General features: G+C 35.9%; 1 pseudogene; it reads left to right on the forward strand.

Moving 5' to 3' along the window:
- The first annotated feature begins 131 nt into the window (after positions 1 to 131).
- On the forward strand, positions 132 to 24,898 carry LOC149208773 (UBP1-associated protein 2A-like; annotated as a pseudogene).
- The last annotated feature ends 486 nt before the right edge of the window (positions 24,899 to 25,384 follow it).

Genomic DNA, 25,384 nt, shown 5'->3' on the forward strand with positions numbered 1-25,384 from the left:
ATCATTGTGCACCATAATATTAGATGTTATACGATTGAAAAACGTTCAACCGTTCGATCTAAAGAAAGTACTTACGAATTTGTTGCAGAGTGGTATTTGATTCCAAAGCATAGGTAACGACATAGTTCATAATGTCAATCTACGGTGCCCTGGATGTCATCACGCACAGTCTTACGTATGGGCGGAGCTTAGAGGGCAAGGAGAACTTCACGGGCGCCATAGTCAACCTTCTCATCGTGGAAAGCTACAGAGCCATAGTGGGTGACCACCCGAAGGTTATCAAAGGTATGTTAGATTTAATCCACCAGGGAATCCCCAAGTGCACCAAGGATACCCTAAAAACCCTCTTTCTTTTGGTTCTTTATCAGCTGAATAGGCCAATATTGGTGTGCGCGTGAGTCGTTCTAGTGATCTTTTCACTGCTGATGAATGTAGGGTTGGGAATCATGGAGGATTTGACGACTGTTATAGCCTAGGTAGCTGACTTCCTCCGAGATGCATAATTCCACATTGTCTCGATTTTTTCCTCAGACATTCAAATCATATTTGAATTTATTCGAATGTTTCTACTCTGTTTTGAACATCAATATCCCACGATTTAAGTTAAAATACTTTTTCCACGTCAAAATTTGATGTATTCTCTTTTAAATTTCAGTTTTTCTCGAGAGGGAGGTTTGTATTACTGAAGTCTGTCTATGTATTGTGCGTTCGATTCTTGCATGGATGATTTTCTTGCTGGTGAATGGATTGATTGGAATGATTGTCAATGCAGAGATTCTTCATTCGCTACAATAGGAGAAGAAATTAAAGATGTTGCAAGCAAGGACCCTACTCATCGGAAGTTTTTTATGTGTGGCTTGGCCTGGGAGACTTCTTCACATACCCTACGTGATGTGAGTGCATGACAACAACATTGTGTGTCACTTGTATATTTGTGGTCTTAGGATTGAAACAAAGGTTTAGATGGTTAAAGTGTTTTTTTCTCTTTTGGTGTGTGCGTATGTGTGTAAAAATTAGCTCATTTAGCGTATTTTCCTTGTTCGTCACTTGCTCATTTTATGCTATGTATGCATTTGATTTTTTGCATGGCTTTCAAGTGTAAATTTATAATGCTTGAGCCTTAAACTTGAATTATACTGTTGTATCATTAAATACACCAGAAGAGTTTCAAGGGAGGTAGTGAGGGGAGGTTTGTAAAAATGTTAAAAGTATATACCTTTTTTTTCCTCTCAGGCATTTGAACATTATGGGGAGATTGAAGAAGGTGTTGTTATTATGGATAAGATATTAGGAAAATCATGAGGATTTGGCTGTCACATTTAAGCATATGGATTCTACCCAAAGGTCATTGAAGGAGCCTAACAAGACTTTTGATGTATGTATTTGTTGACACCTAATCCTTGTGATTGGGTGAATTATTGTAAATAAATAATTGAGAAATGTGAACATTCATCGGGAGATGAACTGAACAATCTCTCCCTCATGTATAAAACAGACCTACCTGATTGAATGAATAATACGAATCAGTTGTTTGTTTTGTGGAGTTACTGCCTGGCCTTACATGGTATCATAGCCAGCTCCTTGTTTTAGCTATTATGCTCCTGTAACTCCTCTGTCCTAGCGTCTGCCTCTGCCTTATTCCCCTCAAGCCTGAAATAACCTACCTCTGCCAACGCTGCACATCTGTCCATACTGTCATTTCCTGTTTTAGCATTGAGGCCTAACGGTGCCACTACAGAGATACGCCACCATCGATGAAGTTCTAGCTTTTGGTATGCGTATGGTTCGAAGTTGAATGTTATGCGTATAGTTTTTGAATATTAACGATGTTGAATGAATGCGTTATGTTCTAAGTTGAATGCGTTTGGTAACACTGTCTAGTGGTATCAACGTTTGGTTTATTGAATGAGTTTGTATCAGAAATTGTATTTGTGTTGAGCAGCTTTGGTATATGTGTTAAAACGACTTTGGTATATGCCTGTGCGTTTGAATGGTATATGCATTGAACCTGAATGGTATACGTTGAATGGTATTTGAAACTGCCTTTCGTATATGCGTTAAAATGACTTTGGTATATGCATGTGCGTTTGAATGGTATTGAACTGCGGTTTTATTGAATGGTAATACACCGCTTTTGTATATGGTATTGAACTGCGGTTTTATTGAATGGTAATACATCGCTTTTGTATATGGTATTGAATTGCGTTGAATGCATTGAAGGGGCTTGTTATATCAGAGTTGGTATAAGGTATTAACGTTGTTTGAGTATTATATCAGAGTTGGTATGTGGTAATAACGTTGTCCCATAACATTTTATTGATTGGTATATATGGAATATGAACTGCTGTGTGCTATATATGAACTTGTTGAAATACTGTGCGGTGTGGAATATTAACATTGTTTTATTGAATGCGTTGAATGGTCCAGCGTATATATGGAATATGAACTGAGTTTATAGTATGGTCCAATTATATGTTGCATATATTATATGAGGATGTTTTTGAGGGATTTGAAGAAAACATAGTGCATAAAGTATTTGAAATCTTTTTGCCCTTTTGAGTACAATTTCACTGTATATCAGCAAAAGTATTTTTTCTATCAGTAGAAGTATTTTTTTTACAGAATGCATTCAATCATCTCTATGGTAGGAATAGTTCTCACTGGCAAGGAGAACTATCCTGAATGGTCCCAGATGATAAAACACACCCTCGTCTTCAATGAGTTGTGGAAAGGAGTGTGTGTCGGAGAAGGAGATAATGACCCAGTACATCCTACCTCAGACAAAGAGCTCGTCATTTGGGAAAACAAGAACAACAAAGCCTATGCATTAATCTCAGCATCTGTAAATGAAGAGGTGAGTCGCCATATTTCATCATTTTCAACTGCCTTTGAAGCTTTACAAAAGATGAAAGAACTCTATGACTCACATTCTGCACTTGAAGTTGTTTAGCTCATGATTAAGCTCTTCACTCTTGAACTGAAAAATAATGATCCTCTTGCTCTTGCATTTGAAGTAAAGTCTATAATGCATGATATCAAATCCACTAAGGTTGAGCTGGATATCCCTCTTATTTCTTTTCTCAAGGCACTTTATCCTACTTACTCCAATTATCTTGAGTCTTTACAAGCAAATGGAAATCTTAAAGATATAACCTTTGACTCTCTTGTGAAAAAGTTTGTTGAAAGAGAGAAAGCCTTTGGAAAGAAGACAACCCCTGAATCTTCTAAAGAGACTGTGTGCCTTGCTCATAAAGAAAAGCATCCTGTTCAAGATTCTACAAGAGGAAGAGGTGGACGAAGAGGAAGAGGAAGATATTTCAGAGGCAGGGGGGGTAGACATTCTCAAGGAGAAATGGCAGAATTACACTGCATTCGCTGCAAAAGAAATGGATCACATGATGCCTCTACATGCAAGCTACCATGGGACAAAATTGAGCAGAAAAGAAACCAACAGAAAGGTAAAACTACTGATACAGACAAGGTAAAGCACCTGAATCCGCTCACTATATTGAGGCACAATCTAACATTGGAGTAAATGAATATTTGTTTAATGCTTGACTTGCTTCTTTGAAAAATGATTGGTTGCTTGATTTAGGAGCAACCTGTCACATGACTCATAGAAAAGATTTTTTTGAAGATTCCACTGACAATGTTGATGGAGCAGTATACTTTGCAGATCAGTCAAAAATCAAGCCATTAGGGCTTGGCACAATCAGGCTTAAACTGCCTGGTCTTCCAGACTTTCTTCTGGATCATGTTCTATATCTCCCACAGCTCAAGAGAAACTTGTTGTCCTTTGTCCACATCTGTCAGCAAGGTCACTCCATTCATATGTTTGATGGCAAGATTGAGGTAAGAAAAGCATCTGACCACTCATTTGTCGTGAAGGGAATAGAAGAAGAAAGGCTTCTCAAACTGCAAGGAACCTCTGCTCATGCACAACATTTCTCATATATATCTCGTCATGAAGAAAGTACACTTCCATCAAGTTTATTATGGCATGCTAGATTTGGACATTTAAACTATGACAGTCTCCGCTTATTGAAGAAAAATGGTGTTGTTGGTTTGCCTACAATTCCTAGGAAACATAAGCAATGTGATGCTTGCATTCTACTAAAGCATAGCAAACAGTGTTTTCATGATTCACATTCAAGAGCACATAGGAAGCTTGAACTCATTCATTCAGATTTATGTGGTCCAATGCCTGTTCCTTCTGCAAATGGAAATAAATATATTATGACATTTATTGATGATAACACCAGAATGTGTTCGGTTTATTGATTGAAGAACAAATCTGATGCTTTTCAAACATTCAAGAATTTTCATAAATGGATTGAAAATGATGCACAATCTCATATTGGGTCTATTCGCACTGATAATGGAAAAGAATATGCATAAAATGAATTTGAAAACTATCTTCGCCAACATGGGTTCAAACATAAAAACAACTGTGCCTTATAATCCCCAATAGAATGGTGTAGCTGAAAGAATGAATAGAACAATCCTAAATATGGTACGATCCATGCTTTTCTTCAAAAATGTAAAGATAATGTTTTGGGCTGATGCTGTTCTATGTGCTGCATATATAAAGAATAGATATCCATCTAATGCTATAAGAAACAAGACTCCTTATGAATTATGGTATAGACATTGTCCTTCGGTAAAACATCTCAGCATCTTTGGTTCCACTTGTTATGCTTTGATACCAAAGGTACATAGAAACAAACTTGGTGCTAGAAGTCGTAAGTGTATCTTCCTGGGGTATTCAAACACCTCCAAATCATACCGCCTCTATGATGAAGTAAATAAAAAGTTTGTTGTATCCAGAGATGTAATTTTTCTTGAATCATCCAAATCTGACAATGTTGTTGAGAGGCAACTTGATCGCTTGGATAGATTCACAAAAACGAAATCATTTCAATAATTTGATAATCAAATTCCACATCTTGAAGGAGGGATTCCTATACTAGATCAACATGTGGAATCTTCTTCTGAAGAACACTCTCCCTCGACTGAAACTCCAACAACGGATGATGCTTTAAGTGATGTAATTGATAGAATTGGGAGACTCAATCTTGATTCAGTCCCAACTCAATCAACAGAGCAACCTGGACCATCTCAGAAAGGTCCTCCAAAGTGGCTGACAAAGACACTTGAAAGTGTTCATCCTGATGAAATTGGAAAAGAAAGAACAACAAATTCAAACCGACAAAATGGAGGTGATGTAGATGACTCTAATTCACCTGTTGACATGGATGTTTCTTATGATTGTGAATTGAACTTGTCTACAGTTTTTGAACCAACTTCCTTTAAAGAAGTTTCTTGTCATGATGAATGGAAAGAAGCGATACAAAAGGAGTATGATGCCCCCATAAAGAACGGCACTTGGAAGCTAGTTGATCCTCCATTTGGAACCAAACCAATTGGCTGCAAGTGGGTCTACAAGAACAAGTACAAAGCTGATGGCTCACTTGACAAGCACAAAGCTAGGCTTGTGGCAAAAGGTTTTGCACAGAAGGAAGGGGTCGATTATGAGGAAACTTTTGCCCCCACAGCAAAATGGGCCACCATCCGGACACTCTTTGCACTAGTAGCTCAGAATGGTTGGAAAGTCCATCAAATGGATGTAAAAACTACCTTCTTGAATGGAGATCTAAAAGAGAATGTTTTTATGTCCCAACCTGAAGGATTTGCTATGAAAGGACATGAACATAAAGTATGCAAACTTGTGAGGTCCTTCTATGGCCTCAAACAAGCACCACGAGCCTGGTATGAAAAAGTAACTGAGCATCTTCTGAAACTCAACTTCAATCATTTTGATCTTGATGATGCAACATTATTTGTCAATAAAGTTGGGAAAAAAGTTGTATATCTTGTGGTATATGTAGATGATCTTTTAATGACAGGGAACAATGAAAGCTACATTGCATCCATAAAGAAAGAATTGGGGAAAACTTTTGAAATGAATGATTTGGGATATGTTCATTACTATCTTGGCATTGAAGTAACCCAACATCCAAAGTCCATATTTCTTTCTCAAAAGAAATACATTGGAGATTTGTTAAACAGATTTGGCATGACAGAGTGCAATCCTCTTACCACGCCAATGGAACAAAACTTAAAGCTCACATCTATTGAAGGAAAGGAATTTGAGGATGTAACAAAGTATAGACAGCTTGTAGGAAGTCTCAACTACTGTACTACAACCAGACCAGACATTTCATTTGCTGTTGGAATCCTCTCCAGGTTTATGCAAAAGCCTTGTGAGGGACATTCGTCTGCTGCAAAAAGGGTTCCAAGGTACTTGAAGGGAACTCAGCTTGATTGGATGACTTCAGCTTGATTGGATACTCTGATTTAGACTTCGATGGAGACAAAGAAACTGGGTTATCTACTTCAGGATATGTTATGAGTCTTGGATCAGGAGCTGTCTCCTGGAGATCACGCAAAAAATCAGTTCCAGCAGATTCCACAATAGAAGTAGAATACGTGGCAGCAGCTGAAGCAACAAAATAAATTTTGTGGCTCAGGAAAATTATTGAAGATTTGCAGGTAAAACAAGTACAATCAACCCCACTCATGATTGACAATACCTTTGCAATAAAGTTGTCCAAGAACCCAAAGTTACATGATCAAATGAAGCACATCAACACTAAATATCATCTGATTCGACATCATGTTGAGGCCAAAACAATCCATCTCCATCATTGTTCCACAAATTAGCAAATTGCAGACATCTTCACCAAAGCGCTTGGAAGAGAAAAGCTTGAAAGATTCAGAATGATGCTTGGAATCACCAACATCCCTTCAGATTAAGGGGGGGAATGTTGACACCTAATCCTTGTGATTGGGTGAATTATTGTAAACAAATAATTAAGAGATGTGAACAGTCATCGGGAGATGAACTGAACAGTCTCTCCCTCATGTATATAACAGACCTACCAGATTGAATGAATAATACGAATCAGTTGTTTTTTTTGTGGAGTTACTGCGTGGCCTGACAGTATTTCATTTGTCAGTCTTGTAAATTTTGTTTTTTTTGGATTCTTTGTATTTGTCCAATGATATCTTATTGAATTTGAAGTATATACTCATCAAAGGATTAAGCATGTTTATTTTCCTAGTTGCTTATGCTTTATCAATATTATATCTCATGAAGACTTTCCAGGTATCTTAACTGTTGTTTTCACCAACATTATAGACATGCATGCATTTAAATCTGAATGCCACCCTCCAATACCTTGTGATGCTTATGATTTATTTCAAATTGATCAATCATTATTTCATTTGCACCCATTCTCACCTGGGAAATTGATACCTCCTTACATTTTTTAAATTTTATTTATTGTGCCACTAATAATATATTTATAGTTTTAATAGAATATGTATGATGCAATATCAATTAGCACGATGAACAATTTATATGTTTGATTTTTGTAATTTAACAAATTGATCTTTAACATCTAAACTCATAGGCTCAGTAGCCTAGGAAGTAAGAAATTTTTTTAATGTTATTTTGTAAAATATTTAACTGATGTTGGGGAGACAACAAAATATAACTTACCACAAAACCCCAAAATTGTTTGAAGAAAAATGAAAGCAATCACAGACTATCCAAGCCTAAACTCATATCATAGGCTAGCGCCATAGGCACCAGTCTCTACACCACGACCAATTGGTTTCTCAACATATCCATCAATCCTTTCAACATATTCATCTTATCCTCCATATGCAACACAACCTACATACGGAGGAATCTCATCTACTTCTCAATATGGTGTTCTAAGTTCCACAACACCATACATATCAAACCAATATGAAAAATATGCAACATCCCTCCAATGTATGCTCCATGCTTAGAAGAAATTTACTTCAAATTTTCTTACCAGCCCAATATCAATTTCCAGATTAGTAATCACATTAACATGATAGTAAATGTAGATAGAACATAAATAAATAGCAGAAGACATGCCAAGACAAGAGGACACATTTTTTTATGGATGTTGGGGAAAAACCGCAATGTGGGGAAACCCTTTGATCAAGTCTTCTTATTATTCTTCAAAATTTCACCAAAGCGAGAGTACAATATATAAAATTCAATTGCCCAAACACATTCAAATTCGTCTAGTCAAACTGCAGTTAATGGGATGCCCTAACTAGAAATTTAATGTTGGTCAACTTAGTAGGAATCTTCCTCCAAATCAGCTCAGTCAAACCTAGTCAAATTGGCCTCTAAGGATAGTCTGAATTAGCCTAAATCATTCCCAAAAATATCAGACAAACTGAGTCAACGTAGAGTCAAGCGTGCGGTCGAACATGTTGTGGTCAACAGTGGTCAAACAACAAAGAAAATCTGTGTTTCTGTGCCAAAGAATGTGGCTTGCGGAAACAGAAATATTCCCACAAAAAGCGCAGTTAAACAAGCTCAACGTTGCCCGGTCAATGCTGGCCAAACTTCGTGCACCTTGGTAAACTCTAGAAATAGAAAATCACAGTCAACCCTTCACACGCGTGGAGGAGAAGAATGTTGTCTTGAAGTTGTATGACCTAATTAGATGAGGAGAGAGAGAAATGTGTGATAATGAATGATGTCCAAATGAGGTAGATGCACCTTCTATTTATATGCAATGTTGAGGATGAAAATTGGTGGCCTCGGTGCAGGTGTAATGGAAAATCGTTCAAATCCGGAAACAATTTCTGCAAGTTTGGGCGGGACTTCTTCTTAGATTTCCTGCAGAGTATCAGTCATCTACATCCAAAGTTATCTATTCTGTTAAATTAGCAGAACTTCTTAATTTAACTGGAACGAAAAGTTCTTCACAAGTCCCTTAAACATTGCACATCCCAATCACAATTTCTCCATGCAGGGTTATTCACTCTTGAACCATGCGATGTGATATTAATCGGTGATCATCGCACATTGCAAATCGTGAATCATAATTCAGTTCTGAATCTCTATTGCATATTGCAAAGGAAGTCGTGATTGTGATAAGTGAAATTGTGATAACCCTTTTGTTTGCGACTTAGTGACTAGTCTCCACCATTTGATCAAGGCAAACTTGATCCAATGGTTAGTAACAACATCGCCCAGAAATATTACGCCATTCTTATCTCCTTTATGGAGCCGATAGGAAATGTAAGTCCTCGACCTATGATGCAGGGTTACCCCCACTTACACCCACAATATGCATGTAGAATTATAAGCACATTAGTCCCAGGAATTTAACTCTCTAAAGAGTCAAATCTTCATTTAGAATATGGTTAAGACCCCCATTAATAGTTTCATGTGGAATTATTTATAGACTAACCAAGTCTAACCCTTAATCCATCCTCTCCTTTCTATCGAGATTAATTCACCCTAAAAAACCTTAGTTTAAACCTTAAGCCGCATATAATCAAACTTCACACTTTGCTTGATATATCAAACTTAGCCACAAAACCCTCTCTCGATGCTTTATTTCTATTATGTCCCTTTTAATAGGAATACACATAAACATTCATAAATTTACCTTTTCACTTTTTCCCTTAGTCCTTCTCGGACTTCAAAAAGAATGAACCCGTGTTCATAAATTGTCGGGTCCACACATCCGGTCCATCGCATTTTTGCTGCACTCTCCATTCACTGATCCCTGATCAGCCCAATCTCCACCATCCATTTCTTTCTGCAATCAATGGTCAATAATCACTCTGAATATTCAAAGTCATCCGTTGATCCTCCTCCTTCGATCTGCAGTCAAAGGATCTGACGGTTCACAACGATTTTGACCAGACAACATATGTGAGGATTAACCACCCGATAAGTGGTTTCCTCTCTCCTCCTCGGTGCTATGTGTCACTTGATGAGTGGAATCGGGTGCTCACCCTTCAATACCACTTACCACTTTTCTCTTTCCCGAAATAGCACTTAAGGGTTTGAGAAACCACCTCTTCACTGCATTATCTTATGTGCTCTTTCACGTGCGATGACTGTCGATTTTTTGATCTGTCGATTGGACAGTCGACATCTATTTCCTCCTCTATTCCTCCATCAAGGTTCGCCAATCCTCAGCGGTTTGATATGGACCATTGATCTCTGAGATCAAATAGCTGCTATGCATCGACAACTCAGCTCTTTGTTCGTCCCTTTGCTTTGACATTAATTCATTTTTTAGTGTTTTGTGGATTCAGGTTTTTCTTCAGGGTTTCGACTTTCTGCTCTTCCGCTGCTCAACTTTCTCTGAGCTTTACACCTCGAATTCTCACTTTGCTATCTATCCAGAGCTTCACTCTAATCCTTCAATTGGATTTGATGATCCATTATGATTCCTCTGAATCATTTTCCTCCTTTGTGTAGTTCTACAGAACTCTGCCTACAACCTCTGTTACAGAATACAGAATTTATCTGTAATTCAATTGTTCAATATTCATAGCACACACACATATACAGTTTGGGATAAACCTCTGTATTGATAAACAAACAATTAATTACATATTGAGACTCTTTGTCTCTCAGGCCTGATCTTTAATATCAGTGGCCTCCTCTACACTCTGCCGGTAGGCTTACATTTATACCATAAAGGTTCTGTTGAACTAATTCTACTTCAGATCCTTAATCTACTGAACTGACTCCAAAATTTCCTCTATGTCCACTTTTAACTCCAGCTAATCCCTGATAATCCTCTGTAGCTCCTCGAATCATGAAACTTCCTTAAGAGTTATAATTAATTTCTAACTCTCTTAGCATTTATGAACATCCTCACACCCTCAAATTAATTCCTATTGTAATCACTCAAAAGCCTAAATATTACATTAACTTAACACTTAGGAAACCAACTTCCCTAAAACACATGACTCCCTATGTCTACTAAAATGCAATGATTTTCCTTGGCTTGAATGCTCCTGCATCAGACTCCCAAAGTAGAAAATATTCTTGATCTCTGGATCATGTGGTTCTGATCTTTGTCTTCTTGGATCCAATACTTTGTTTTATAACTGCCCAAATGCCTTGCACCTTAGTTTTTGTTGTATGTCTGCTGTATTTAGTTTCATCTTCCTCTCCTTATCAATCAGGTTCAAGTTCTGATTGATCATCCTTCCTACTACTATCAATTTCCTCCATATGGGCTACTTCATCATTAACTGCCATAATTCTTCAATCTCTATCTCCAGCATATTCTTGGTCTGGTCCATACCTTGCCAGTTACTGCTATTTCCTTCTCTATGCTTCAGGTTGTTGATGCTATCTACCAACTCTTCAATCTGATATTCTTCTCCTTGAAGTTGTTGAACGCTATCACTTACTCTTACATGTTCTTCTCCTATTCTAATTTCCTCCCTTTCATCCTTACACTCTTTCATGATTATTTATGTCTGCGTTGAATCATGATTGTCCAGCATTGTCTCTAGCAATTGAGCATCTATGTTCCGTGGATTAAATTCTACCATAGAATCTTCTTCTTTCATTTTTATTTGGCTACTCATCTGTGCCAAATTTCCTCCAGCATCTGCGACTAAACTTGCACTCACAAAACATTTGTTAAAATAAAAAACATAAGGCTTTTGCACCTCTTCTTCCGTTGGCAACACATCAATATGTTGTTATGTTTTCTCATTCTCTATCAGCATATTAGTCTGCTAATTTGAATTCTTAAAATAATTCAAGACACTGTCAGCTAGTCTCTCCTCGATACCATCTTTTCCAGTAATATCTCTCTGCTCTTGCCCACTGTAGTGAACTCCTTCTTTTGTAGTGTCAATTTGTTGAACTTTCATTACCATCTCCTTTTTCTTATGATTGTCACTCATGACAAATTTTTTGTCTTCCTTTTTCAGCAATCTATCTTGGTTATATATCTTCTATTTTTCCAACTCCCTTGAACTTTGAAGGTCTAATTTTCTATATAACTCAATAATTTCAATTGGAGTATAATTTGGAAATTTCACACAATTTTACATACCTTCCTTTGTTATAGATAAATCATTAGATGCCCTTTTTCCCTTTTCTAAGTTTTTTACATAGACTTCTTCTTCATTAACATATTTTAGTAGTTGTCCTTCTTCTTCAGTACATTTTTCCTTGTTGTCCCTCTGTAGCTCTTCTCCCAGAGTTATTCTTTTCTCATCATCTTCATTAATATTCTCCTGCATTTGTTTTTCATCAATAACATTAATCAAACTCATTTGATTACCTTTATGAGACAATATTCCTTCATTATTCATTAGAATAAGATCCTAATTCCTCGTCTCTATGACAGCTTCTATAGAATCATCCATAGACTTTTCCTTCTATATGCAGCCAAATTATTCTTCTTCTTAGAAGCTTTCTTGGTCACCTTTTACTTCTAGATCTTCATCTACTATAAAGGTATCTTCAAAAGGTTTCTTTTCTCCTGCAATACCTGCCATCATACACAAACTACCAGTTTTAAAAACATAAGACCCTGTGGTCTCACATGATGTTTCAGCCATCATATCTCCTTGTTGTTCCAAGTTCTCTTTATGACTCAGAAATTCTTCGATGGTTTCCTCTTCAATCTCCTCAAGCCCTTCGCTTGGTTGCTTGATATCTTTCCCCAACTATATATGAGACCTATCTATCTCATCTTCTTCAAGAAAAGAATTCAGATTTTGCTTGTCTTCTTCCTCCTTTATGACAATATTAGCAAATTGTCCTTCACATGTTTCACCTGCAAACATACACAAATTGTCAGATTTTAAACCATGTGACCCTTTGACCTCACTTGAAGTTTCAGTCTTCAAGTCTTCATCTTTACCTAGAACTTCACCCTATTCTGCTTCACAAATGGACACTTCCATTTCCGTTTCCAACTCAGTTTCTCTGAGTTTTTCCATCAGCCACCTTACATGCCTCTACTGTAGCCTTCTCTGCAACCTATGCCACTTCACTGGCTTCTTCCTCAAGACCCAATCTAGTCTCTAGGTTTCCCCTAGTATCATCATCAATACATCGAGTTGTTCTTTCATCTCTGCAATTTCTTTGTCAATTTCCTCTTGACTCATCCTCTTGCCATTTTCCTTGGCATCTTCTTTCTTCATATTTCTTCTATTGTGGTCTTCCTCAGAACCTCTGCTATGAATATCAGTAGCCATATTCGTCTTCTCTATCTTCATGAGCTCCTTACTCACTTACTATGAGTTGCATTAAAGCCTCTGCAATAGTAAGTCCTCCCTACTACCTCTTGCCTCACCAAGCTATCCTCTGTACTTGGTATTTTGGCGGGTCCTTGGTTCTTTGTCTTTGGAACCTCTTTTGAGCACTTCTCTCTGCTCCTTCTAGGCTTCAACTCATCTGCATATTCTAAGAACGTTATTTTCCTCTTGTATTTCAATCATAATGAAATACTTGGTTCTAACCACCTCTTCTTTCACTTATAAAGTCTTACCATCTTCCTTCATTACCTTAGAAATTCTACCCACATCCTCTGTGGAATCGCCTTTATGATCTGCAACAATACTTCTACAGTAACAAGTCTCCTTCTTGCTACATATGCTTTACTAAGCTTCTCTCCTCTTAGCTCAGTCTCTTAGCATTTCCCTGGTTGTTCCCTCTCGAACCAATTCAGGCACTCTTTGCTCTAGATGTTGCAACCTTCTCACCTTCTTTTGTTGTTATCTGTGCATAAATGTACACACACACATTCTCCAATCAAATCAAAGCATATCACCTCACCTTAAAGATCTCTGCATGATCTTGTTCCACCATTCCAACTGTACCTTGAATGGATTGTCCTTTGTTTCTTGCATGTGCAAATTTTGCTACACATCACCTCTGCGTGCCTACCTTCTGTCAGATTAGAATCTAATTCTTCCTTGCCTGCATAAACATCTTTGACACATAACTTGTTCTCAATTCTTTTACATAGAATTTCTTTGTTTTGTTTTAACACCAATTGTTTCAATTACAATTCTACTCTAGTACCAAATGATGCAGGGTTATCCCTGCTTACACCCACAGTATGCATGTAAAATGGATAAGCACGTTAGTCCCAGGGATCTAACTCTCTAAAGAGTCAAATCCTCATTTAGAATATGGTTAAGGTCCCCTCTAATAATATCATGTAGAATGATTTATAGAATAACCAATTCTAACCATTAATCCATCCTTTCGTTTCTATCGAGACTAATTCACCCTCAAAAACCTTAGTTTAAACCTTAAGGTGCATATAATCAAACTTCACACTTTTCTTGATATATCGGACTTAACCTTAAAACCCTCTCTCGGTGCTTTATTTCTATTATATCCCTTTTAATATAAATACACATAAACATTCATAAACTTACCTTTTTTCCTTTTCCCTCGATCCTTACAGAACTTCAAAAAGAATGAACCTATGTTCATAAATCATCAAGTCCGCACATCTGGTCCATCACATTCCCGCTGCACTCTCCATTCATCGATCTCCGATTGTCCTAATCTCCACCATCCATTTCTTTTCTTGATCAATGGTTAATATTCACTCTGAATATTCAAAGCCATCCATTGGTCCTCCACCGTTGATCTGCACTCAAAGGATCTGACGGTTCACAAAAATTTCGGCCGAACAACTTATGTGAGGATTATCTGCCCGATAAACGGATTCCACTCTCCTCCTCGCTGCTATGTGTTGCTTGAGAGTGGAATTGGGTGATCACCATTGAATACCACTTACCACATTTTGCTCGACTGAAATACCACTTAAGGGTTTGAGAAACCACCTCTTCGTTGTGTTATCTTCTATGATCTTTCACCGTGCGATGACCATCGATTTGTTGATCTGTCGATCAGACGGTCGACATCTATTTCCTCTGATATTCCTCCGTCAAGGTTCGTCGATCTTCAGTGGTTTGGTATGGACCATTGATCTCTAAGATCAAACGGCTCCTATGCGTTGAAGACTCACCTCTTCGCTCGTCCCTTTGCTTTAACCTTAATTCATTTTTCATTGTTTTATGGATTTGGGTTTTTCTTCAGGGTTTTGACTTTCCACTCTTCCACTGCTCAACTTTCTCTGAGATTTACTCCACAAATTCTGACTTTGCAACCTCTCTAGAGCTTCAATTTGATCCTTCAATTGGATTCAATGATCCATTACGATTCCTTCGAATCATTTTCCTCTTCTATGTAGTTCTACAGAACTCTCCCTACAACCTCTGTTATAGAATATGCAATTTATATGTAATTCGGTCGTTCAATATTTATACCACACACACATATACAGTTTGACATAAACCTTTGTATTCATAAACAAAAAACTAATTACATATTGAGACTCTCTGTCTCTCAGGCCTGATCTTCAATATACGTGGCCTCCTCTACACTCTGACCGTAGGCTCACATTTATACTAGAAAGTTTCTGTTGAGCTAGTTCTTATTCAGATCCTTAATCTACTGAACTAACTCCTAAATGTCTTCTAAATCCACTTTTAACTCTAGCTAATCCCTAAGAATCCTCTCTAGTTCCTTGAATCATGAAATCGGCTTAAGATTTATAATTGACTTCTAACTCTCCTGTCATTATTAACCACTCATGTTCTCTTTTATTTGAGAGCATTTACAAACATCCTCACAACATCTAATTAATTCCTATTCTAATCACTCAAAATCCTAAATGTTACATTAACTTAACACTTGGGAAACCAACTTCCCTAAAACACATGACTCCCTATGTCTACTAAAATACAATGATTTTCCTTGGGTTGAATGCTCCTGCATCAATATATAGAAGTTTGGGTCCGCTTTTGGAATTAAAATTTGAACACTTGATGACCCAATATCCATTGGATGACAGAGGCCATTAGATCTATGGCTCGCAGGACTTCGATTAACACACGGATTAAAATAGGCCTAACCCCCACTATTGACGGTGATGTAAGATGTTGAAAATGAAATCAACGGTTAGGAATGAGTGTGGGACTTCAGTCCTGGATCAAGAATTCGTACACTTCTACCCCCGAAGTTGCTAATACACGACGAAAAGAAATTAGATGCGATTACACAGAACTCTAAATTCTCAGGCCAAACTGGAAGTTCAATAGCACACAGAGATACTACAGAGGGATGCAACACCTCTGGGATTGACCAATTATACACAAAAATACACAGAGATATAATTTTTGCAACTAAATCTTATATGGCCAAAACAAGCCGAATCAATCAAAATCCTTTTACAATCATTTAGAACTTACATAAATACAATTTCATCTAACAATCAAATCCTTAAACACTAGATTGAATTTGCCTAATCTTGAACAATATCTAATATGGTCGATATTCTCCTTGAGAATATCAACTGAATCAAAACTGCATAAATTAATTACAAAACCAATCAATCCCTAAATCCTAGCTCAAATCCTATTTAGAAAGCTTGTAAGTTGACAGCTAAAGGATCCCACTCCTTTGCTTGTAACTTTTTTTTGTATTTTTAGAATAAGTTCAAAGCCTTTTGCCTTCAAGCCTCATGCTCCTGCATCTAAATTACATGTCTTTTGGGCTTCTGATCCTACAATAGTTTGTTGGCCGGCATTGACAATTTATCCATAAACGAAATAAATTCATAATTCTATTTGTACATGTCAGAATGAGATGATCTTTAGATCAATCCTATACCTCTTAGAAAGAGGAATCCAATAAAAATATCAGTTGCATCATATGAGCTATCTAAGGTGGATTTTGGCCACAGTTTCCAAATTTAATAGGATTGCACACAACAAGTGGTGGAGCAGGTCTTTGTCTAAGCTACCCATACTATGGTTCGACTATAACTAGATCTTAATCAACCAATTTTTTTATCGATAAATATGTTCATCAAATGAATGGAAATTAGTTCTAGATTCTACCTACACTAACAATTTAACTAGGCTATGAACTAATACTATTGGAGTCCACTTATATTAGTCTACTCACTATTTTAAATGTCCACTGGGTTGTTGCGACTTTTCATGAATGTCAAATTACACATTGTTTGAGATCAATTTTCTAAGATTCTTTTGTAGGAATAATAAATTCATGTACTAAGCTTCACAACGCAATATAGCTTAGATCAATATTAAAAATATGCAACATCCCTCCAAGGTTGATGACAAGTTCCATTAGGATTGTACACAACAGGTGGTAGAGAAGGTCTTCGCCCAGGCTACCCATATTATGGTTCGACTGGAACTGGCTTTTAATCAACCAATTTTTTTATTTGAGAAATATGTTCATCAAATCAATAGAAATTAGTTTGATATTCTACATGCATTAAGAATTTAACTGGACTATGAAGTAATACTACTGGAGTCTAATTGATAGCAGTCTACTCATTATGTTAAATATACACTGGGTTGTTGCAACTTTTGATGAATGTGAAGTTACCCATTGTTCAAGCTTAATTTTCTAAAATTCTATTGCAGAAATAAGAAATTAGTTATCATATATGTTATCAGTGGAGTTTTCGAGCTAATGTACACTCATAGAGAAATTTTGTTTTTATTTGAATATAATTTAGTGGCATACTATGATATGAAACAACTATTTAAATAATTATGTTTATTTTCTTGTAGACGTGTTGCAAAAGATTGTGTTTGATTTGATAAAGCATTTCTCTCCATATATTTAAATATATTTGTTGTCTTGGGGGTAATATATGCTTTAAATCCAAGTGAATGTAATGCATGCATAGTTCCTCTTAAGCATTTGAAGAGTATGGGAAGATTGAAGAAGGCATTGTTATTATGAATAAGAGATCAGAAAATTCATGAGGATTTGGCTTTGTCACATTTAAGCATATGGATTCTGGTTGAAGGGCATTAAAGGAACCTAGTGAGACTATTGATGTATGTATTTCCTTTCTCAGTCTTGTAAATTTTGTTTCTTTTTTGGCTTTGTATTTGTCCACTGATATCTTATTGAATTTGAAGGACACTGCCATTAAAGGATTAAGCATGTGTATTTTCTGAGTTGCTTCTTCTTTATCAATATTATATCTCATGAAGAATTTCCATGCATCTTGACCATTGTTTTCACCAACATTATAGACATGGATGCATTTAAATATCAATGTTTCCCTCCAATACCTTGCGATGCTTATGATTTATTTCAAATACAGAAATCATTCTTTCATTTGCAGACATATTCACCTCAAACATCGATACCTCCTCACAATTCTAAATTTTATTTATTATGCCTCTAATAATATATCTATAGTTTTAATTGAATATGTATCATGTAATATCACTTGACAGGATGAATAGATTATATGTTTGATTTTTGTAATTTAAAAACTTGATCTTTCGCATTTAAACTCATAGGCTTAGTAACCGCAGAAGTAAGAAATTTTTTTAATGTCACTTTGCAAAATATTTCACTGATGTTGGGGAGAAAACAAAATTTAACTTACCACAAAACCCAAACTTGTTTGAAGAAAAATGAAAGAAATCCAACTATTGTTTCTAAAAGTGGTATTCCATTTATATATTGTTCTTTTCTCTGAGTCTTGAGACTACTCAAATTCTATGTTACTTCAATGTTACATAGGGTGGAATACTGATCATCAAACAACTCTGATTCATTATTTAACATCGATTTTTGGTAATTTTTATATCCATTATTGTTTATTGTACAAGGGGAGATTACTGTAAAAAATATGTCAGTGCCGAGCATAGGTCCTGGTCAAAGTGCAAACCAGCGTCAAAGTAAACTTTACATTGGTGGTATTTTGTTATGAAACAAACTCACAAAATAGAAGAAGAGATAGATCAATGACTTCAAAATAAGCCTTTTCGAGCTGTCAACATCCTTTATATTACACAAATGAAAATTATTAGATGATTCAAATGATAAACCTCCTTTCTATATATAGGAGTCTAAAGGGTCACAATATAATCAAACTTGACATAACAGTAATAATGTAAGGATACAACAATGACAATAGTTGGCTTCTAAGGGGCACAGTAATAACAATATGGGGACAACAAGGGCAAAACAATAATAATAAGGGGATACAAGGACAATAATAATGGGGGAATCACTAGTATTATAGGGACCTAACATGCCCCTCTCCTTCAAAAAAGTGTTTTCCTCAATGCTTGAGTAGTTCTTGATGATTTTGTATAAAATTATCATCCTACCATGTAGAATCTTTAGTGGGTGAGTTCGTCCACTTGATGAAATACAATGAAATTGATTGATTTCGTAGTTATTTGAATTTAAGCTTTTGTGATCCATAATCTGAGTTCATAGAAATATTTTCGAAAAAATCACATTAGAAAATCTTTCTCAATGTGTTTCGAACCAATGAGTGTGGTTCATCGTCAGGACAAGTTGAAAAAATCAGATCATGGCTACATGTTAAATAGGGATGGAAGATCTTCCAACGGTTGGGTTTGACTGGAAAAATGACTATATTAGACTTGATTGGCCCAAGGCCATAATTTATTAAGAAGTAGCTAGATTTGGTTTTTTTTTTTTTTTTTTTTTTTTTTTTTTTCCGTGTGGTTCACGGGGCACCAGAGGTGGGCCGCTACATCCACGTAGAGAAGCGGGGCAACTCCCCGAAGGGAACTGCCGTTCGGCCGTTTCAGACCTGACCCCGAGGAGGTTTGATCCCGTGACCTCTCAAACCGGGAGAGTACTATCAACGGGAACTCAACCATTTGAGCTAACCCTCGGGGCTAGTAGCTAGATTTGGTTGGTTAAAATTATTTAATTATAACATTATTATTAGTGTAAAAATATTGATATTTTATTATACCATTTAATACTTTTTTTTGGTCGTTATTGAGTTTTAAAAAAATTGAGTCATATGTTATATATTAATACTATGGATATAATATTATACTTAAAATTACTAATACTAAATATTATTAAATTATTGTCATAACATTATGATAGTGGAAATATTTTTATCATTAAAGTTTTTGGAAACTTCTTAATATAAATTTAATAGGAAAAACTTACTACTTAAATCTAAATAATAATCTAATAATGGGTAATATTAACACATTTAGTTAGTTATGAAAAGGGCAATCTTAATTATAATAATATTATTAATGTATAATATTAATATTCTATAATGTTATTTAATACGAGTCAATATTAATAGTATTGCTTTAATATTATCCTTAAAAATAATAATACTAAATATTATTAAATTATTATAATATTATAATAGTAATAAACTTACTACTTAAACCTAAATAATAATCTTATAATGGGTAATATTAACCTATTTAGTTATTTATGACAAGAGCAATCTTAATAATAATAATATTATCAATGTATAATATTAATATTTTATTTAGTACAAGTCAATATTAATAGTATTGCTTTAATATTTTTCTTAATAATAATAATAATCATAATAACAAATATTATTATAATATTATAATACCAATATTTTTATCATTAATGGTTTTTGGAAACTTATTAATATAAATTTATTCATTGAGTTATCTAAAGAGAACCAGAACTTACTACCTAAAAAGGGGGGGAATATCAATCCATTCAGTAAGTTATGACAAGGGCAATCTTATAGAAAAGCAAAGGGGAAAAATTAGTTCAAGTCATTAATAGGGGGGGAGGCGATGAAGAGGGGAGATATGACTGGGAAGATACGGTAGGAATCCAACAACTACTGATCTTCCAACTATCGTCCCTATTGAGATTACTTGGCATTTTTTCAATCTCAATAGCGTCCCTAAATTTTCGGTGATGAAACTATGCAACCTTAGCAATCACTCGAGCTTCCTTAATAAAAACATGATGTTTAGTCCTTTCCGCATGTTCCACCAGTGAAGAGGACTTGGTTCTCCCATGTCTTAGGTCAGTTGTGTGCTTATTAATCCTTTGATTAATAGAGCGTCTAGTCTCACCAATTTATGAGGTTCTGCGTGCATAAGGAATAATAAAGAAACCCTTCATGTCCTTGGCGTTGATAGGATCTTTTACCGATCGGAGGGAATTACAAATGGTTTTAAGGGGTCTAAAGGTTGAGGGTACATTATGCTTCTTAAGAATCCTAGCAATCTTATGATTTGTCCCTTGGATAAAAGGTAGATGGATGCTTGGTATTCGATTTCTAGGTTATTTTTTGACCACCCAGTTCTTGAAGGCTTTAAGGAAAGCTTTCTAACCGAGGTGTCTACTATAACTATTTTTCACAAAGACATTAAGGAGAAGGGATTTCTCTATATCGAAGCTCTTCTCATCATAGATTCTCAGGGAATGAGTAGTGAGGATGTTGAAAATGCACGACTTTCGAGCAAGGAAATGATGGGAACTGGCATGAAGATATTTCTTAGTATGATTTTTCTTTCGAGACACCTGGTGGGAGAGGGAACCATCGATATTTTTGGAAATAAGAATATCAAGGGATGGGAGCCACCCATCGACCTATTTTTCCATGGTTAACTTAATGGTGGAGGATTGACTGTTGAGATGTTTGAAGAAGAGATCCAGCTCCTCTTGGCCATGAGACCAGATGGCATTAGTGTCATCTACAAATCTCTTCCAAAGTTGGGGAAGGAGATGGATACAAGCTAAAGCTTTGGATTCAAAATCTTCCATAAAAATATTAGCAACAACAAGGGATAGGGGGGAGGCCATGGCGACACCAGAGGTCTGCTCAAAGAACTCGCCTTCGAAACTAAAAAAAGTGGAACTGAGACAGATCTTGACTAATCAAGCTGTATCAGGATCTATGAGATGGTTAATAACCTCCAGGGCCTCCTTTATAGGGATGCAAGTGTAAAGGGAGACTACATCAAAACTCACAAGAATATCCTTGGGTTCAAGTTCTATGCCTCTGATCCCTTCAGCAAAGGATCCAAAGTCTTTGATGAAGGACTTCGTGAGGCCGATTAAGGATTTAAGCTTTGAGGCAAGGTATTTAGCTAGAAGGTAGGTCGGACCACCAATGGTGTTTACAGTGGGCCTAAGGGGAGCTCCTTCCTTATGAATCTTTGGAAGTCCATAGATCCCTGGAGTAATGGGACTTCTCTCAATGAGTTTGTGGCAAAGGGAACTCACGGAGCTACTAGATTTGATGGAAAGATCCATGGCCTTGAATATCTTCTTAAGATGGTTCTTGGGAAGCGTTTTATAGCTTCCACTATTATATAGATGATCTAACATATTCTTGTGGTAATCCTCTTTGTCAAGGATGATAGCAAACCCTCCTTTGTCGACTTTCAGGACTACGACATTATTGTTCTAGTTTAAGTATTTGAGGACAACGAATTCTTCTATGTTGAGGTTGCTCCTAGGGGGTTTCACTATAGAGATTGAAAAAATGCCAAGTAATCTTAATAGGGACGATGGTTGGAAGATTAGTAGTTGTTGGATCCTTGCCCTATCTTCCGAGTCATATCTCCCCTCTTCATCGCCTCCCCACTCTATTAATGACTTGAACTAATTTTTCCCCTTTCCTTTTCTATAAGATTGCCTTGTCATAACTTACTGAATGGATTTATATTCCCCCCTTTTTAGATAGTAAGTTCTGGTTCTCTTTAGATAGCTCAACAAATAAATTTATATTAATAAGTTTCACAAAACCATTAATGATAAAAATATTACTATTATAATATTATAATAATATTTAGTATTATTATTTTTAAGGATAATATTAAAGCAATACTATTAATATTGACTCGTATTAAATAACATTATACAATACTAATATTATACATTAATAATATTATTATAATTAAGATTTCCCTTGTCATAACTAACTAAATGGGTTAATATTACCAATTATAAGATTATTATTTAGATTTAAGTAGTAAGTTTTGGCTAATAAATTTGTATTAAGAAATTTCCCAAAACCTCAAGTACAAAAATACTACCACTATGATAATTTTATGATAATAATTTAATAATATTTAGTATTATTAATTTTAAGGATAATATTATATCGATACTATTAATATATAACATATGACCCAATTTTTATAAAACTCAATAACAACCAAAAAAAGTATTAAATGGGATTATAAAATATTAATATTTTTACACTAATAATAATATTATAATTAAATAATTTTAACCAACCAAATCTAGCCGTTTCTTAATCAATTATGGCCTTGGTCCAATCGAGTCTAATATAGCCGTTTTTCTAGTCAAACCTAACCGTTGGAAGATCTTCCATCCCTATTTAACATGTAGCTATGATCTGATTTTTTCAACTTGTCCTGATGATGAACTACACTCGTTGGTTCGCAACGCGTCGACAAAGATTTTCTGATGTGATTTTTCCGAAAATATTTCTATAAACTCTAATTTTGTAGTTGTCGTGTTCTTGTTTCTATGACTTCTTCAGGTTCCAATATGATTTTTCCTTCCTCATCAAGTTTTGGATTTTTTGAACTGGGAGCTTGTCACATATAACCTTCTTTAAGCATGGAACATGGAAATTAGGTTCACTCAAGAAGATGGAGGAAGCTCCAATTTATATGCCATGGTACCAATATTTTGCAACACCTTGTATGGACCATAATACTTTTGTGATAATTTATTATCCTTCTTAGCTTGTTTGAGGGACATTTTCTTGCATGGTTGTAGTCGTAGAAATGCCCAGTCACCTACATCAGAACTTATTTCTCTACGATGTTGATCTACCTATTGTTTCATTCTATTATGAACCAAAGTGAGGTTATCCTTCAAGAGTTGGAGAACCTATTGTTGATGTTCGATGTGTCATAGTAGAGCTTTCAGGTTGCTCTAGTACCAAATGTTATGAAACCAGCTCACAAAATAGGAGAAGAGATAAATCAATGACTTAAAAATAAGCCTCTTCGAGGGGGGAACGTCCTTTACATTACACAAATGAATAATTCTTGGATGATTCAAATGAGAAAACATCCTTTCTATATATAGGATTATAAGGGGTCACAATATAATCAGAGGCGACATAACAATAATAATGTAAGGGCACAACAGTAACAATAGTGGGCTTCTATGGGGCACAATAATAACAATATGGGTACAACAGGGGCACAACAATAACAATAAGGGGCTACAGTGACAATAGTAATGTGGGAATCACAAGTATTATAGGGACGTATCATATTTCATGTGACACGACCAATGATAAACTTCTAGACATTTTTTTTCCAAATATGTAGAGATAGAAGAAGGTTCATTTGCATATGATAAGAATACCAACAAATACAGGTTGCAAATCTAATATTAATTGGTTTAATTTATGATGAGAAATTTAACATGCTTCTAATTTTAGAGATATATGAATGTTTTTCCAAGGCCTAGCTCATTTGGCTGTATTTTTCTTGGTTAATGTTATATGTATTTGTCACCAATAGGGGATTTTCATTTGTGAATTTCAAGGTTGTGGAGGCTACAAAGCAGCCCCTTAAGGAACCAAATAAAACCATTGATATAAGTAATAGCTAGAACTCGATAATGTTGGTCATATTAGTTGAAGTGAAATTTTTTTTATATTGACACCTATGTTATGTGCTTGGTATGCAGAGAAGGACTATTAGTGTGAAACTTGTAGCTGATGGTGAAAAGGAGAAGTTATCATCACAACTTGTAGTATCTCCACCAAAGAAAACACCTTATGGAATAGAATATTCAAGCCTGAACTCATATCATAGGCCAGGACCATAGGTACCAGCCTCTACACCACCACGAATTGGTCTGTTAGCATATCCATCAGGCCTTTCAGCATATGCATCTCAGCATCCATATGCAATACAACTTGCATGTGGAGGAATTTCATCTGCTTCTCAATATGGCGTTCTAAGCTCTGCAACACCATACAGCTCAAACCAATATGAAAAATATGCAACATCCATCCAAGATCCACGAATGGTTCCATCAATATTGGACATAATAGGTGGTGGAGCAGGTCCTCGTCCAGGCTACCCATACTATGGTTCTGTTAAAGTCACATGGAATGTAAACAACATAGATGGAAAATAAACATTGAATGCATTATTATTGTCACGATATACATTTATAATACATTTGTGTGACTATTGGGTTCCACATCCCAAGGTCTCTTTGACTCTCGTGGTTGTTCACATTCTGCATCAACCCATAGAGGATTATTTGTCCAACATTCCCCCCTTAATCTGAGGGGGTATGTATGAGTCCAAGAAGAAAGCTATAATACAAAATGTGCAAAAATACATGGCAACACTAGGCTAAATGTGCTCTTTGAAATGTTGTGCTCTTTGAAATGTTGGTATAAGGGGGGTGGTTTAAGGATGACCACCAACACTAGAATGTTTAGTGTAGTTCCAGAACTCTTCCAAGTTTGCCATGAAGCTTAGGTCTTCTGCTAGAGGAAGTGCTCCTGATGTTTTGAAGAGGGAGACCTTCAACCATGAAAGGGAGGTCTCACCAAACATAAAAGGGAGAACCTCAACCTCTAACGAGAGGTCTCAACCTATGATGGTTTAAGGA

Source organism: Pinus tabuliformis, chromosome 1_2 (genome assembly GCF_031772625.1).
Source record: "Pinus tabuliformis cultivar Carrire ecotype Pingquan chromosome 1_2, CPIR1, whole genome shotgun sequence".
Taxonomy (NCBI): Eukaryota; Viridiplantae; Streptophyta; class Pinopsida; order Pinales; family Pinaceae; genus Pinus; species Pinus tabuliformis.